The sequence below is a fragment of the Amphiprion ocellaris genome, chromosome 22, assembly GCF_022539595.1.
Source record: "Amphiprion ocellaris isolate individual 3 ecotype Okinawa chromosome 22, ASM2253959v1, whole genome shotgun sequence".
Classification (NCBI taxonomy): domain Eukaryota; kingdom Metazoa; phylum Chordata; class Actinopteri; family Pomacentridae; genus Amphiprion; species Amphiprion ocellaris.
The window spans coordinates 21,616,410-21,632,922 of NC_072787.1; the positions used below are offsets into that span (position 1 = coordinate 21,616,410).

Here is a 16,513-nt window from a genome sequence, read left to right on the forward strand (position 1 = left end):
CACTAATGGCACCAGTCTGCTGGTTGCCAGTTAAATATCACTGTGTACATTCAACTGGGAGCTTCTTATTAATACAAATCAACCATAACTGCATGTCCAGCTGTGGCAGGTCATTTTGACTTTACATGAGAGTGTGTCAAAGTCAGATTCTGACCTGATGTTTTGGTTCCTGGAGTTCATAGTTTGGGAAATTTGGCACACTCCGACCCAAAAGCAGAACCTTAATTTATGCTCCTCTTGAACAGTCTGATGATGGAAATTGGTGCAACATTTGTAGCATTTCCACTGTTAAAAATGAGTAAAAGAAATCTGAAAAAGCAGATTGTATAACGGCTGAATTCATGATATATCACTAGTTCAAAAAAAGTACCTGCTTATATTATTGTAGTTTTGCTAAACCGTCTTTGTTCTCGCTTTAGTTTTAAGTCAAAAATGGAGTCAGCAATACTTAATCCAACACATTTTTTTTGTCAATTCAATTAGTATCTTCTCACGTTCTGCTTGCCGTCTATACTCAGCATTGGTTCTTCAAATAGGGAAAACACAAACACTTTGCCACTGCATCCAGTGCACGTTTAAGCTTGTGCATATTTGTGCAAGGAAAAGGAGGGGGAAAAGGACACGGCACATGCTAAATATCTACTAATGCTGCAGTCTTTCTCCAGAATCACATGTTCTACCTTTTAATATGAGCCTCTGTCCAGTTAAAAACAATGTATTCCCAGTAGAATTAAGTGTTCCTGGAGTGTCACAAAGCTGAAAATGTTTTTTATCAATAAACTGAACTTTTTACCCAAAGATAGGCAAAAAAAAAAAATAATGATAATGGGTGAAATATTGGCAACAAATGAGCAACCAGTAGACATGAAGAAATCATGTTTGCAAGAAGGTGGTAAAAGTCATTCTGGTGAACTGAGTTAAGAAGATGGGAGATGTTTTGGTCTGTGCAGCAGCCTTTTCAAGTCGGTCTGAGTTCAGGGTCAGTTCACACAGAAAAGTGCTTTCAGAACCGCTGAGGAGTCGCTGCTGTGTTCGAGGACACTTTCGCTCTCCGTTACGGGACTTATATACTGAACCTCACATCTGTGTATGCATATACAGTGGTGGAAAAAAGTTTTGACACCCTTAAAATTTTGCACAATCTCAAACATCATGAAATGTTGGTGGAAAAATCATTTTTGTGTTTCAAAAAGTGTGACTGCATTAGAAAGACACAAACAAATACAAATTATATACTTTTGTTTACAAGAAAACCTAACAAAACTAAATTCTTGACCATTTCAGAATGTCACTTCTCAACATTGTCAGTGTCAGAGTCAACAAATACCAGGGAATGTGTTCAAAACTGAACAAAAAATAAATAAACAATCACATCATCCAATTAATATTTAGTAGTCCGGCCATTAGCACGCAGTAGAGCTCTAATCCTGGCTGGCATGTTCTCCACGGGCCTTTCACACAGTTATCTTGTCCCATTCTTCTTGAATTACTGCTTTTAATTCTTCTAAATTCTTTTGTTTACGCTTTGAAACAGACCTTTTAATAATCCACCACAGATTTTCAATGGGGCTCATGTCCAGGGATTGAGCTGGCCACTCTAAGACCTGGATACTGTGCTGCTGTAGCCAAGTTCTACTGGCCCTGGATGTGTTCAAGGGGCATCATCTTGTTGAAACATCCAGTTTGGACCTCAACATAACAGTGCACATGCGAAGGGAGCATGTGGGTTTGAAGAATAGCACAATACTTGGCAGAATTCAAAGTGCCATCCCAGACAGTGAGATGACCAACACCAGCAGCACTCATGCATCCTCAAACCATGATACTGCCTCCACCATGCTTGACAGTAGGTACTGTATATACTGGGGATAATGCTTCACCAGATAAAGCTGGAAACTGGACTCATGACGCCACCTGACGGAGCCACACCTGCAATCAGTGGCTCAGCTGCATTTAATCACCCTCCCTTCCAGTCCAGGGTGGTTTGCTGACAGGAGCTGCTTGCCTTGGAGCTCCAGCTACCTGTTTTTGGTTTTGTTTGTTTGGCCTTTATGGCACTGTGGGTTATTTGCTTTCTAATAAACCTTTGCTTCGGGCACCGTGTTTTGACCACCCCTGCTACACCCACCACGTTCCCCTCCTGCCACCCTGGACATGATGAAGCAAAGCATCGGCTCCAGTATATGCTGCTTGTGGACTGTCATGGCGTAGGGACTCGCTGCCGCACAGATGCAGCATCATTTTCTGTCTCACTGGACAACTGAACATCTTCATCAGAGGGTGAATATTCCTCTTCAGAATCTGAGTCAGCCATTACTTGACGAAGTACTTTGTCAACAGTGAACAAACCTCTCAGCATGGTGAGTTTTCTCGCGCTGTCTTGCGCTCTGCTGCGCTCCAACTACAACCCTCGTCTCCTCAACCGGGAGGCGGTTTTCAAAATCTATAAACTCCAAAACTTTGAATGAAAACACGCCCACAAATGATGCTCAGATTGAAGTTCCAGATGTCCGCCATCTCCTGGTGTAAAGTAGTAACTATATGAGGCACTATATTTGCAGCTATAGCTTGTTATGTTCAGCAATGTTGCTTGTCGCAATATTGCGACTTTGGCGCTTAAAGGATTAATAAAAAGCACGACCTTCATTAGTGGATCACTGGTACCAAAATGACCCAATACTCAGAATTTCTAATGTATTTTTATGGAACCAATCAATTTTAAGTTTTTAATGGCTTTTGTAGGATGTTGGCTGTGACTGTACTAAAACAAATTGTACTTGAAGACTTAAGAATGATTCTTAATGCAATATTTCATAACTGCATGGGGTGTCCGAAAACTTTCTTCCACCACTGTATATACACTATTATTCAAAAGTTTGGGATCACTTAGAAATGTCTTTATTTTTTGAAAGAAAGGCATTTTTTTCAGTGAAGATAACATTAAATGAATCAGAAATGCAGTCTAGACATGGTTAATGTGGTAAATGACTATTCTAGATGGAAACGGCTGATTTTTAATGGAATATCTCCATAGGGGTACAGAGGAACATTTCCAGCAACCATCACTCCTGTGTTCTAATGCTACATTGTGTTAGTTAATGGTGTTGAAAGGCTGATTGGTGATTAGAAAACCCTTGTTGCAGTTATGTTAGCACATGAATAAAAGTGTGAGTTTTCATGGAAAACATGAAATTGTCTGGATGACCCCAAACTTTTGAACGGTAGTGTATATACTAGTATATGTGTGTCTGAGCTTACATCTTTTTTAACTAGAAAAATGGCAAGAAAAAGAGAAAACATACACTGGAGTTGGTGTCATGCTTAAGGACACTCGAGCAGAGACTTAAACTCGTTGCCCTCTAATCGTGTTGTTGCCTCCAAACTCATTACACTCGCCCCGACTCAGACAAACAAACACTCCACTTCCTGGGCTTCACTTGGGAGCATGAAACGTGATTTTTAAGGCTGATCATGACCCTGGTTTGGCCTTGATTTTTTTTAAGGTCTGCTCTCTGTGACTCGGCAAAAGTCAGCCGGTGCTGCACAGACAGTCGACTGACATTATCATGTGGCTCATCTTCCAAATGTAAAATGTCACAGCTGGGATGAAAACAATGTGAAATGTCTCTGTTCTGCACGGCAGCCTTTTCACAGTTGGATGGATTTTTCTTTTTGGCTCACAAGGACAGTTTTATTTGACAGTGCGCGCCCCTAAAAATCATTTTTCATCACTGTTTGAGATGCACGCTGCTGAAATCGACTCCACTCTCAGGGGGCGCCTTTGCAATTAATGAAAAATCTGGAAAATCAAAACAAGACGCTTTTGCAAAACATAAATTCAACATCTGCTGCTGTAATAAAATCAAGAAATCTGAAAAGAGAGGAAGCCAGCAGAAGCAGCATTAAAAAAAAAAAAAAAAAAAGAAACAGAATCTCCTGGCTGGCATTTAAGCTTTTCATAAATGAGCGTTTGTAGTGACTTAAAAGATGGTAACAGTTCAACCAAGCCGAGCTCTTGGGGGTTTGAGTGTCTGATTAGAACTTCCTTTCTTGTTCGACTAATGTCCTTGAGAGGTTTTCAGTGTGTCACTTCCACTCTGTAAGCGACTCTGAAAAGGTAGCCGGGTGGCAACAGATGGCCGATTTAAAACCTTCCATTTATCCACAGTAAAAGGTAACGCAGGAGGGTTAATGAGGGCCAACTTCAATGCCACACACAATTAGCCCGACGCACCGGCAGTGGTCGGTGCGACTGCACACAGCTGTTCCCGTTTAACCTATATATGAGAAAACTTTTCACCCCTGCTTAATGCACTGGAGTTTATTCATTTATACTGAAATGGCAGAAGCCTGTGAAGCAAAGAAGAAGGGGGGAAAAAAGAGAGATATCCAGCCATGATAGGATGAAATGAAATGGTTTAATTCCACTGGAGCTGTTACTTATGCAGTATTGAATGTTTTTTTTTTTTTGCTCTCAAAGCTGCGAATATAAAAAATAGATTAAAATGAAAAGTGCTGCTGCTGGGCAGTTGCCTGATACATTGATTTGGAAGGGCAGGCGTCTCTGAAAATGTGTTTGTTTTTTTAACATAAACAAATTTATTACTCAAAAATCTGGCCCAGAGTCATCAACTGGCCTGTGTTCACAGCTGCAGACAGATTCGCTTTTACTAATTTCAACTTGTCTCTCTGCATTTGGGGAAGGAAATGATGCGATCAGTTGGACTCCAGAGCTCTTTCGTGGAGTTTGCACACAGATTTGCATCTTTTAAATTATCCCAACAATAGCCGCTACACGGATTAGTGTGATGGAAAGTAAACATCATTTGTGCTAAATGATAGCGCGAGGCATCCAGAAGCACATTAGAAGCAGCACTCGGGCGAAAACCCGACAGAATATTCTTGTTTTTTTATACAAACAGGCAGTTAAAGTGGAGAGAATATGTGTACAGTATAAAACCCTCTTAATACTGTATTCCGTCTGAAAAGTCGGAGAGCAGTCGCTTTATTGCAAATATTCCCCTGCTCGCTGCGCGAATCTTAATTAACATTTATATTATATTAGCTTAGGGGGGGCATGATGAGCGTTTGTTTTTTTTTCGCCGAGGTTTGATTTGAAAAATATTTAAATGAATCTGCATGTGCTGCCAATAATATGTCAGGCTGCAAAAGCAGAATGAAGTGTCCCAATTTTCAGCTCTGCAGAGGCTTCGGTGAAATCAGTAGAAGTTGTGACAGCGGTGACGGATGAGGTGTTGCAAGGTCATTAGGTTCAGTTAGAGGGTAGAAGTAGCCTAGCTAGTCTTTAGCTCCTTGTGTTGGATAAAAGTCTGCTTTTATTTTACTAGTTTATGAAGTTTATCCCTTATCTTCACCCTGATTTCTAACTGCCAGGTAATATTTTGAATGATTTGGCTTCTCCTTGCAACATATAGACGTCTGGGATGAAGAATGAGAACATCTGCATGCTACGCTACAGCTTCCCAAATTGTTTTATTGCCATTCCAATTTTAAGGCCCTCGGATGATATTACATTGATTCAGGAGCAGGGAAGAACAATCATTCTCTCTCCGGGCCTGAGATGCAAAAGTCATCAGGTTCTTCAGATGAAATCAATCACGAGGTAATTTGAGATTCAAAACATGACAAGCTGATGTATAGCGAAGGCCGAGCGCAGAGCGGGTTGAAACGTAGTGGTTAATTCGGCTAAATCTTAGGGAAAAGACAGCTATCGGAGAGAAAATGCTTTTTATGTGGCGGGTTTGCAGCTTCAGCAGAAATTAAATCAAAAGGACAAAGATGAAAAGCAGAAATGTTATTGATCCCGGTGCAGAAATTGAAGGTAAGACGACTCAGGAACTCGAAGAAAATAAATGATGATCGCAGCCAGAGAATATAAAGTAAAGGAGCAGAATACAGATAGTAGGATGACTTTAGTTGGAAGCACTTACCAAGGATCAGCTTCTATATGGTTTGCAAATTAGTTCTACTTCGAGAGATCAAATACTAGTTTTTCATGAGGAGTTATTTGATGTTAAATCTACTCTTTTACCATTTTTTGAAGCTGTTTTAAATGTTGTAAAACCATATGTCCCATTAGCTTAGCATTAGCATTTTCTTGTAAGGACACAAAAGTTATGTTTACCTTGATTTTGGCTTATTAGTCTCCTTCCTCATTTACATACATAAAGTCAAACACATAGAAGTATTTTATTGCATATACAATCATGTATTGATTGTGTTTGACTTCCTAGCAGTCTTAACTTTTATGGTTTTACTGGCACTTTGCTACAATTGTAGATCATTCCAATAGCATGAAACCAACAGCTAGATGCCAGTTGCACAAGAAAGCAGTTCTCCAAGCACTTCTAATATTCAAAAAATTGAGTAAGTACCTTAATTTCCTCTTTGCTAATGCAATTTTCCAGTTTTGATGTAAGCAAATATTGTCAGCCCTCCTTGTATCTCAGTACACTGCTTCTGTATAAGAAAACTAACTGGAATTCATCATCATATGAGTCACTCATTTATCCTTGTAGCCTCTGAAATTCCTTTTTTCTTCTTATGTTTTGTTTGATTGGAGTCACCGAATGTTCTAAGATTATACAATAATATACAGAGAACATTGAAAGTGTTGCCAAAAAAGCTACTCATAATTTGACCCTCATTAAAAAATGAAATGACTTCGGGGATATTTGTTAGACAAAAAAAAAATCCAATTAAAGTTTGAACAATGAAGATCACATTGAATTAATGTTGAATGTTTACTGTATTGCTGGCCCATCTGCTAGTTTATCTTCCTCTATGTGAACATATTTTCAGTTTTTTTTAGTGTTTCTTAAAGCAACAGTATCTACTTTTTGGCCTCAAGGGGGCAGCAATAGATGAAATGACATAATATCACTGCATAACATTGTTGGTTTGCTAGTTATTTGCACATGCAGCAGATGCAGGGTAGTATTAGCTTAATGTTGAGTCATGATTCTGACCATGCAACATACGTCTCAAGCATCTTCTACAAGAACAAAAAAAATGTGGCTGTTTAGCTGTTAAATGCTCAACTAGCCTTACAAGCAAGGTGCTAACTGGAAAATTACTTTACAGTGGGTTTTCAGTTCTTTTTTTTTTTCAAAATAGAAGTGCAACAAAACTATGGAGGACTAAAAGTGCCAAAATTAAATAAATAAATACATCATTAAATAATTAATTAAATATGTCATTAATTAATTAAAATTGGAATTAAATATTTCATTAATTAATTAAAATTGGAATTAAATATTTCATTAATTAATTAAAATTGGAATGAAATACTTAAATGTGTTATTAAATAAATATATCATTAAATAATTAAATATGTCATTAATTAATTAAAATTGGCATTAAATATGTCATTAATTAATTAAAATTGGCATTAAATATGTCATTAATTAATTAAAATTGGAATTAAATACTTAAATGTGTTATTAAATATGTCATTAATTTATTAAAATAACAATTATTTTAAGTAAAAAACATATTTCATTATTTCACTATTTAATTAATTATTTCATGGTCCTTGCGTTGCAGTGGATCATGAATTTATTTTATCTGTCAACCTCGCCCGTCAAAGTCGGTGGGCGGATCCTAACACCTGATTGGTTACCCTGCACATCAAGTCAAGGCAAATCGATTCCAGATAATGGATTGACGCAGAGCTTGTGAACACATTCCGATACACTGGGTGGCGCTATTCACCTCTACGTTGGTTTGGATACTCAATAAAACAAAACTTTATTAGCAACCGCTAAAGACTCGGTCCTCTTTCCCAAATGTTGATACATGCGGTGCAAGACAAATTTTCCTTTAGCATTTCCTTTAGCATCTACTCGGCGCGCCACGGCTCGTCTCGGTTTAGTTGTTTTTCCATTACATTGAGTACCACCTCATCGTGGGTTGAGTCGTCATAGCACGGTGGCCCGAAAGTCCCTTACCGTCATTTTTGTGCGACACAAACGCAATGCAACAATGTACATGGAGGCGATAGTACACCTGCTGCTCGGTCTGTGGCTTTCTGTCAGATTCAGAGTAACAGAAGAGTCGGAGAAAGCTGAGAGCGGCGAGTCGAAACACTCAGGAGACACACAGGAGAGTTTGAGAGGCGATACAGCAGTATCAAGCTGAAGACAAGAGGATATGAACGAGACGACATATAAGGGTAAGCTAATGCTAGTTCGCTAGCTATCGTGTATCAGTCCTGTGAACGACCCTGTAATGGCTGCAGTTTGTCGCTATTAGGTATTAAAATATGTATGCTGTGTATGTGTTTCAGATGCTCTCTGATGAGACTTCATGGGATTTACCTGAAGCAGCAGCACATGAGCCTGCAGTGGCACAAGGTGTAGAGGAGGAGGGCAGAGATGTACAGGATGCACTGATGCACTACGTGTCATGCAAAGTTATTCTTCTTGTTATACTTCTGTTTTTCTGTCCCCGGACCGCTATTGTTTTCTTTAATGCAATTCTGACAATAAACTTTTGTAGATGTGTCTATGCTATTGTTTGTTTGTGAAGGTTAGCAAGATTAAATAAAAAATTAAACGCCAAAACATTAAAACAGCTGTTTTAAGAAAATTCCAGTTTGATAAATCAGTATTGCTTTGGTGTAATTCAGTCACCAGAATTATGAACCATAAAGGAGTTTGTGTTAAAACATGTTAAATCCCATTAAACACAAATACATTATTAGGGAATATAGAATTGTTTGGTTCAGACTGTTGACTCTTTTCCTACCAGTGTCTTAACAGACAAAATGAAAAGTTATGATGCAATCACATAAGTCACAAAATAGTTTATTAGTCAGCAGCAAAATCAAAACTATTTACAATGTGCAAAGTACAAACTGTGGTGGGCCTCTCCTACAGTGGAGGGCTAAAAGTAAAACTATATACAACTACAGGTGCTGGTCATATAATTAGAATATCATGAAAAAAGTTGTTCATTATTTCAGTAATTCCATTCAAAAAGTGAAACTTGTATATTATACTCATTCATTACACAGAGACTGATATATTTCAAATGTTTATTTCTCTTAACTTTGATGATTATACCTGAATACTAACAAAAATCTCAAATTTGGTATCTCTGAAAATTAGAATATTGTAGAAAGGTTCAATATTGAAGACACCTCTAATCAGCTAATTAACTCAAAACACCTGCAAAGGCCTTTAAATGGTCTCTCAGCCTAGTTCTGTAGGCTACACAATCATGGGGAAGACTACTGACCTGACAGTTGTCCAAAAGACAAGCTTTTTCGTGATATTCTAATTATATGACCAGCACTTGTAAATCTCAAGTCTATGGGAGGTGGACTCGCTCACACTCGCCGGCTGCCCACTGCCTACCCAGCTACCCCAGCACACCCAGGAATGACTGGTTGAAGGCAGTATTCTGGGCCAGCTTCATTCTCTCTTGCCTCGCTGAGGAGCAACCAGATGTTCTCATCATGCTGGGCATGACTCCACTCCTCCTCAGCCTGCATCTCCACAAGTACGCTAGGAAGGTCCAATTTTCTGTGGCCCCCTTTCCTCTTGCCTAGACCAAAGACAGAAAAGTGATCAGAGTCAGCTTTAATGGCCAAGTAAGTACACAATATACACAGAATTTGGTTTCGGCTGTTGGTGTCATCCTGGGAATATGGAAGAGAATAATAAAAAATAAACAATAGAAAGAGGAACAGGGAGGAAAAAGAAATAGTAGTAAAATAGAACACAATATAAACAGAAATGTACAGCTAGACTGGAATGTATGAACACATTAGCAAAATGGTAATTGCTATAAACACAGTAGTGGTGATTTTTGTGTACAGGGCTCTGTAGTCCAAATGTCCAGGGTGAGTGGGGTCTCTGATGATGTTTTCTGCAGTCCGTACTATGGGCTGTAGTCTGTTTCTGTCCTGCTGTGTGGTTGATCCAGAGGTGCACAGGACAGATTGTATGACTGCAGTGTAGAACTGGATCAACAGCTCATGTGGCAGGCCATGTCTCCTCAGCTGTCGTAGGAAATACATCCTCTGCTGAGCCTTTTTCAGGAGGTCCTGAGAGATTGTAGTCCCCAGGAGCTGGAAGGACTCCACAGCTATGATGTGATGTGTTTAGCCACCCGTCCATCCATTTTCAATCATGATCATGTCTTTGATACTTTAATAAACTTCTGGCACTCTTCGCTTTAACCAAAGCACAAGCAGTAACTCCTCCACCACAAACAAAAACGACGTGGTGTGAACTTCATTTCATCCTGTGCACATTTTGGAGTTGCTAAGAAGAGCTGTGTTTTCTCATTTTTATGTATATTTTCATTCAGTTTCACAGCTACCTAGTGACTATAAGAAGAATGGTTGCAATACTACACCGCACCAGAACGTAAATTAATTAGAGTGACTTACTTGTTAAATCAATAGAAAATAAATGCAGCTGCATGTGTTCTGTTTATGTGTCACTGTAGCTACATGTAGCTTTCATCAGGCCTTCCTGAGCTGGCTGCTGCACAGTTTGCATTTACACCTGCCTCAATTCTTGGTCATTGGTCTCGTTGTTCTGATCATGCTTGCAGGCATTTACACCTGTAGTAATAATAATACGAAAATCAACCATGCTCTCTGTTTACCGTGTCTTACCGGTGATAAGACGTTGCTGTGACGTGTCGGTGTCCGAGCTGGTGCTGGAGAGGAGACAGGGCAGCCGGGGGCTCCGCGACGGAGGTGGAGTAGGCTTCGCATGTGGAAAGGGATTCTTGAACAGAAATAAACACTCACTCTAAGTACAAGAAAAACACGGCATGCTGACTGAAGTATTAGCTTCTGAGAGCTAAACGTTAGAAACAGCAGCACGAAATACAAGCAGAGCACGGAGTTAGCGCCGATGGCTAACTAGTTATCTTATTGTCTGCTACAGGAGACAACGACGTTACTTTCTAAAAATACTTGTTTGCTTAAAAGAAGCTTGCCACCAATGGAATAAATGATGTATAAGTTTCTTGAAGTCACAAAACACTCACCGTCCTCGAACGTCTCCAACAATGCAGCGGCTGAGTCTCCCTCCTGTTGCTCGCCGGTGCGGTGCCAGTAAATAGCTTCCATTAAACCTCTTCCAACACCTCCTGGTTGACCCACGCCGGCCGTTGTGGTCCTGGGTGGACCGATAGTCATTTTTGAGCTTTTTCAGCTTCTCCCTACACTGCTTCTGTCCTCTTTATATACAGTCTACTGTATATGTGAGCGGCCATCCGCTCAGAGACCTCCTGATAAACTTTCTCTGTCCAGCTCTCTCTGTATTCTTTGGTCCGCCACCAAAGACAAAGTCTCGACCTCTTCATTCACCCACGGTACAGGTCTGGCTGTCACATTAAAATTATGAAGAACAGAGAGTTTCGTGAAGAGCAATGCACACCGTCGCTGTTTACAGTCATTTTTTAATGCAGGATTTTGTTTTCGTGCTGAAGTTGCTCTGTGTCGTCACTCCCTGTCCAATCAGTGGCCTGCACTATGTAAACGCCACATTATCGGCTCATCTCAGCTCGCTGGGAACCTCAGCCGAGAAGGTGCTGAAAATTAGTCCGTATGGAAACGCTCGCAAACAAAGATGAGACGAGCCGTACCGTGCCGAGTAGATGCTTGTGGAATCGCGGCTAAACAAAGACGAGCGGAGCCGTGCCGCGCCGAGTAGGTCCTAAAGGAAAAGCGCTCGACACTCCGAGCATCGCTGCAATTTGACAGGCTGGTAATCCACAAAGAACGTGATGTTCCAGAACTTCCCTCGGTATGCCAAACGCCCTGGTCCCTGTGTGTGCTCCTGTTGCACCCTGGTACCAGAAAACCGGCGGAGTACTTCCTCTAAATTTGCAGTCACTCTACGGTCAACATCTTGGTCGGAAAGTGCGGAAATAACTTCAACAACGTCAATAAATTCCTCTGCTTTACACGCTACATGCTCGCGGTCAGCAGGTCCTGCTTCCACATACTCTGCAAGGTCTAAAATATCTCTCACCAACTCTCTAGAAAGTTCACAGCGACTCTCCCTCTACACAGCCTCCATGTTTAGAAAGACTTCTACTTCCGGTTTCAAGGCAGACAAAAGCAGTGGATTAGACTAGATTCACGTTAGTCCCGCCCACGGACTTTGACGGGCGAGGTTGACAGATAAAATTAATTCATGATCCACTGCAACACAAGGACCATGAAATAATTAATTAAATCGTGAAATAATGAAATATGTTTTTTACTTAAAATAATTGTTATTTTAATAAATTAATGACATATTTAATAACACATTTATGTATTTAATTCCAATTTTAATTAATTAATGACATATTTAATTCCAATTTTAATTAATTAATGAAATATTTAATTCCAATTTTAATTAATTAATGACATATTTAATTAATTATTTAATGATGTATTTATTTATTTAATTTTGGCACTTTTAGTCCTCCATACAAAACAGCAAAACCATTCAACTGTGAAAAGAAAACCATGAGTTTAAAGATGCTGAGTCAGTGGTGGGTTTGTTACTCTGCCAAGGAGGAGGAAACTCGGCCAAGTTATGTAACAATTGGCGTTGGTTTGTCTGTTACCAACATTATTCAAAACCGGAACAACAGATTTGGATGAAATTTTCAGGAAAGGTCAGACATGACACAAGAAACGACTGATTAGATTTTGGCAGTGATGCGGCTTATAGTCTGGATCCATGGATTTGTTAAGGATTTCTGTATCATTGCGAGATAGCCGCACAGCGTCACTGTAACTATGACAACAAGTGAACTCATTTTGTCATTTTGTTTGTGGGTGCATATATATTAAATGGTCACATTCTATGGTGCCGTGATTTCTGCCACAAAGTTTTTCAAGATTTCATCCGTCGAAAATGATACAACAACTGAGCAGCCTTGGCGGAGTACTGCGCTGTCTGAATGTTTTTCTTGCTGAACTATAACATTTCTATTTGTCGATTGAGGAATTACAATGCAATTCAGAATGTTCAGCTACATAGATTTTGACAAGCATCTCCAATAAAGTGGCAGCGTAACACAAAAAGTGGGAAGGAGCATGAAGCCCGTCTCCCCATGCAGTGGAAGATCAGACTGCTGGAAACAAGAAGGGAGTAATCCTCATTACCTATGCAGCTGTGTGGGCTGAGCTATCCTTGCAGTTCTGCACTAATTGCTCTGAATCAATAAAACTGTTTAATCCAAAGGAAAAGTTCTCAGTCACAGTCGGGGGCATCGTGACCTTGGGAGTCCCAATCCCATAGACGAGACGCATTCATCTCATGTTTGATGCTTTGTTTTTTGGGGGGGAACACATCAGGAAACGCCTGACTTGTGAGTGAGGCGGGTGAGGCAGGCGGGAGATAAAGGGAGAGGATGCATTCTGAGTGATCTCTTTTGAAGCAGCGTGATTTTTGTTACATGCCTCAAGGTGTCACTTCATAATTGAATCCTTTCTTTTGTTCTGCGGTGAGGCCGAGGAGGCTCGAGGACAGCCCGAGGACGGCGACGTGGACACCGCCGGGGCCTGCAGGCCACCGGTATCTCCCGCTGATAACGCTGCATATGAGCAGCATCGCCACCTGATAACTCTCGCCTCAGACAGGGCAGCTAATGGAGGTGAGTTATTATGCATCACAATGGGGAAATTATAGCATAGTAGAGAGAGAACTGTCACATTATAATTACGAGCGGTGAATGGGTAGAAAAGGAACCCTTCAGGTGTCGTGACTGAATCCGCTCCGGCTCCAATTACATTCTCAAGAGGCCGCTGTCCATTCATGCACAACCACAAATTATTGTCATTTCAGTCCCAACTGTCGTAATTATAATTCACATTGTGACAAAACTTTAAAATAAGGTGAGGAAGGTAAATGGTGGTGTTTCTGAAGAGGGGGAATGATGGCTGTGGATTGAACACTTAATTACTGTGTGTTAGTAAAAAAAAAAAAAAAAAAAAAAAAAAAAGCTTAACAGTTCAGCATTTAAGATTCTGGTTGTATTAACACCAAAACGTAGCCTATTAAAAGTTAAAGGATACATCCCTCCCTATGTAAAGGGAAACAGACAAATATGAGGGATAGTGAGAGCATTTCTCCCAAATAATTGATGAATAAAACCATCTGAGGAATAGTAGTAGCACTGCAGTAGAGGTGAAATCAGTATATTCCATCAGAAGTGAGTGGAGGATGGCGTCTAACAGATTTGGCGACCTTCCCCCACTTCACACAGCGACTGGCCAGCTGTGCACAGATGATAACCTAAGCATGGTTTGAACTTCTCTCTCAAGCTCCCTTTTCATTCGTTACACGAATATTTCTGTCTCTATTTGTATTTACAACAGCCCTTCAGGAGAGACTGTCTGAAAAGGTCTGTTCCTGCCATCTGAAAAGATGATCTGCTCTCGCCTCGCTCTGTTCCTGCTGACTTTTCAGGCCATTAGATGCTAAAAGTCATAAACATCTGAGATTTGACAGGGAGCCATAACCAGATGCTGCTTATTTTCAGAAGGGCAATGTTAAAAATGCATTTTTAACAGTAATTTTTCTGAACAGTTTACAGACTCCACCTGTTTTGTTAATTGTAATAAGATATTCACTAGTAAAATCACAGGAAAAGGGTATTAATTTCCATGAAATGACACTATACTTAAATCAACAAAAAAATAAGATAACTTTACAGCTATTTACCATTATTTACAAGGGGGAAAAAATATATTAAGAACTTAAAATGAGTTTTTTGGCTGTTATTTTACAAATTTTCCCTGTTGTGTTAAATTGCAGATAACTAATAAAATCACATAAATTCATTGATTTGAAAGGTAGTCCTTAAAAATTACACCCATATCAAAGATATGTGTTTTTACAAATGGTAATTTGCTCTTCAACAATGTTTTACTGTGATATGACACTATCAGCAAAAAAAAAACCACCAAGAAACAAAAAATATATTTTCACAAATATTTTCCATCATTTTTTAAAAATGATTATATTAAGGATTTTACTTATTTTATTAAATTAAAGGTAATATCTAGTAAAAATCACAGAAAAGGGTATTAATTTATATGTTGACGAAAACTGTAAATAATATTCACATCAAAATCTGAATTTTTACTCACCATAATTAGCTTCTTTTTTTTACAGTGTGTGACTGTAAAAGTAAAATTTATTTATTTAAACCTCTCCATAAACAATATTAATTTGCAGATATATGCCATTATTTATTTTTACAATTTCTACAGGAAAATTTTACAAGGTTTACAGGATTTTTCTTTACAGTGGGGTTTAGCCAATAAAATAAAAAAATAAAAAATGAAACCACCAATTTAACCTTTAACAGTGTGTTGTATTCTATAGACTTCTCTTAGATTCATTAAAAAAACGCTGAAAAGTCAGTGTAAATGTAAGAAAACTGAGATTCATTGAGGTAATGTGAGTATTTCCATAGAGTAGAAGTATAAAGTAGCATTAAATGGGCAGAAAATGTGCATATATAGATTGTACTTCAGTACAGCACTCGAGTAAATGTGTTTAGTTACTCTCTACCACTCAGTTTATTTACTCTTCAATGAAGGGAAAAGGAGAAAACATAGAACTCATACATACAAACAATATGCATTAAAGCCTGCATGGCTTTTTCACAGCACATTATACAGTATATCTTACTGAAACTTCAGACAACAAAGAAGTAATCTTACAATCCCGTCTGCAGCGCCAAGGTTAGTCATTTACAGGCCAATGAAGGATTCGTTTCTTTACTGTACAGGTCGTGGATGTTTGTCATACTTATCCCGACTTCACCGGGACAAAAAGAGGAGAATAAAATGAGTTTTCCTTGATCCATTCTAGCCTCATTCCAAGGCCAAATTGGCTATTGATCTCCGTCTTTTTGTCTATTAAGGGAGAGCCTTGCATGCCAAAATTGGTCGCCGCCGTGACGGCTGGCCATATCTCAATGCTGATTGATTCTGTGCAAGCTGTGGCTGGCCAGGCCAAACCAAGGTTGATGGGAGAGGGGATGATTTTCTGAGGTTACTGTCCGCCTGGCAGTCAATGCACATGATCAGTGGAGCAGGAATCCACAATCCTCCTGCCTCGTTTCCTTGGCCCGCCGTTACCCACAGCCTCTGTGTTTCTGCCATCAGTTGAAAAGGAAATGGGTGCAGAGATGAAGGTTATTCCATTCAGTCATTTGCAGGGACTTGATGCAATCAATACTGCCAGAGTGGAACGTTGGAGCAGTCGCCGAGGCAGGAATGAGGCTGCGGCATTGTATAAGGAGGCAGAAGAAAGGAAAATCCCCCTACTGTGACCCAGTGAGAGAACAACAGCCGCTTTGATTGCTCTTTTCTGGCAAAGAGTTTTCATCTGCGCCTTTTGGCTTTCACTGGTTTGAATAAGAGGCGATTGATTTTTAAAAATCCCTCTGAACTCAAAGCTACTTTTTTTCTTCGCTTCAGATCTTGTTATTGGACAAGTTGGGGCATGTGACT

General features: G+C 39.6%; 1 long non-coding RNA gene across 1 annotated transcript; it reads left to right on the forward strand.

The window, feature by feature from the left end:
• The first annotated feature begins 7,161 nt into the window (after positions 1-7,161).
• Positions 7,162-8,525, forward strand: LOC129347953 (uncharacterized). Its single transcript, XR_008600309.1, has 2 exons — positions 7,162-8,194; positions 8,309-8,525. It is a non-coding gene; the product is annotated as an uncharacterized LOC129347953 (long non-coding RNA).
• Positions 8,526-16,513: the final 7,988 nt, after the last annotated feature.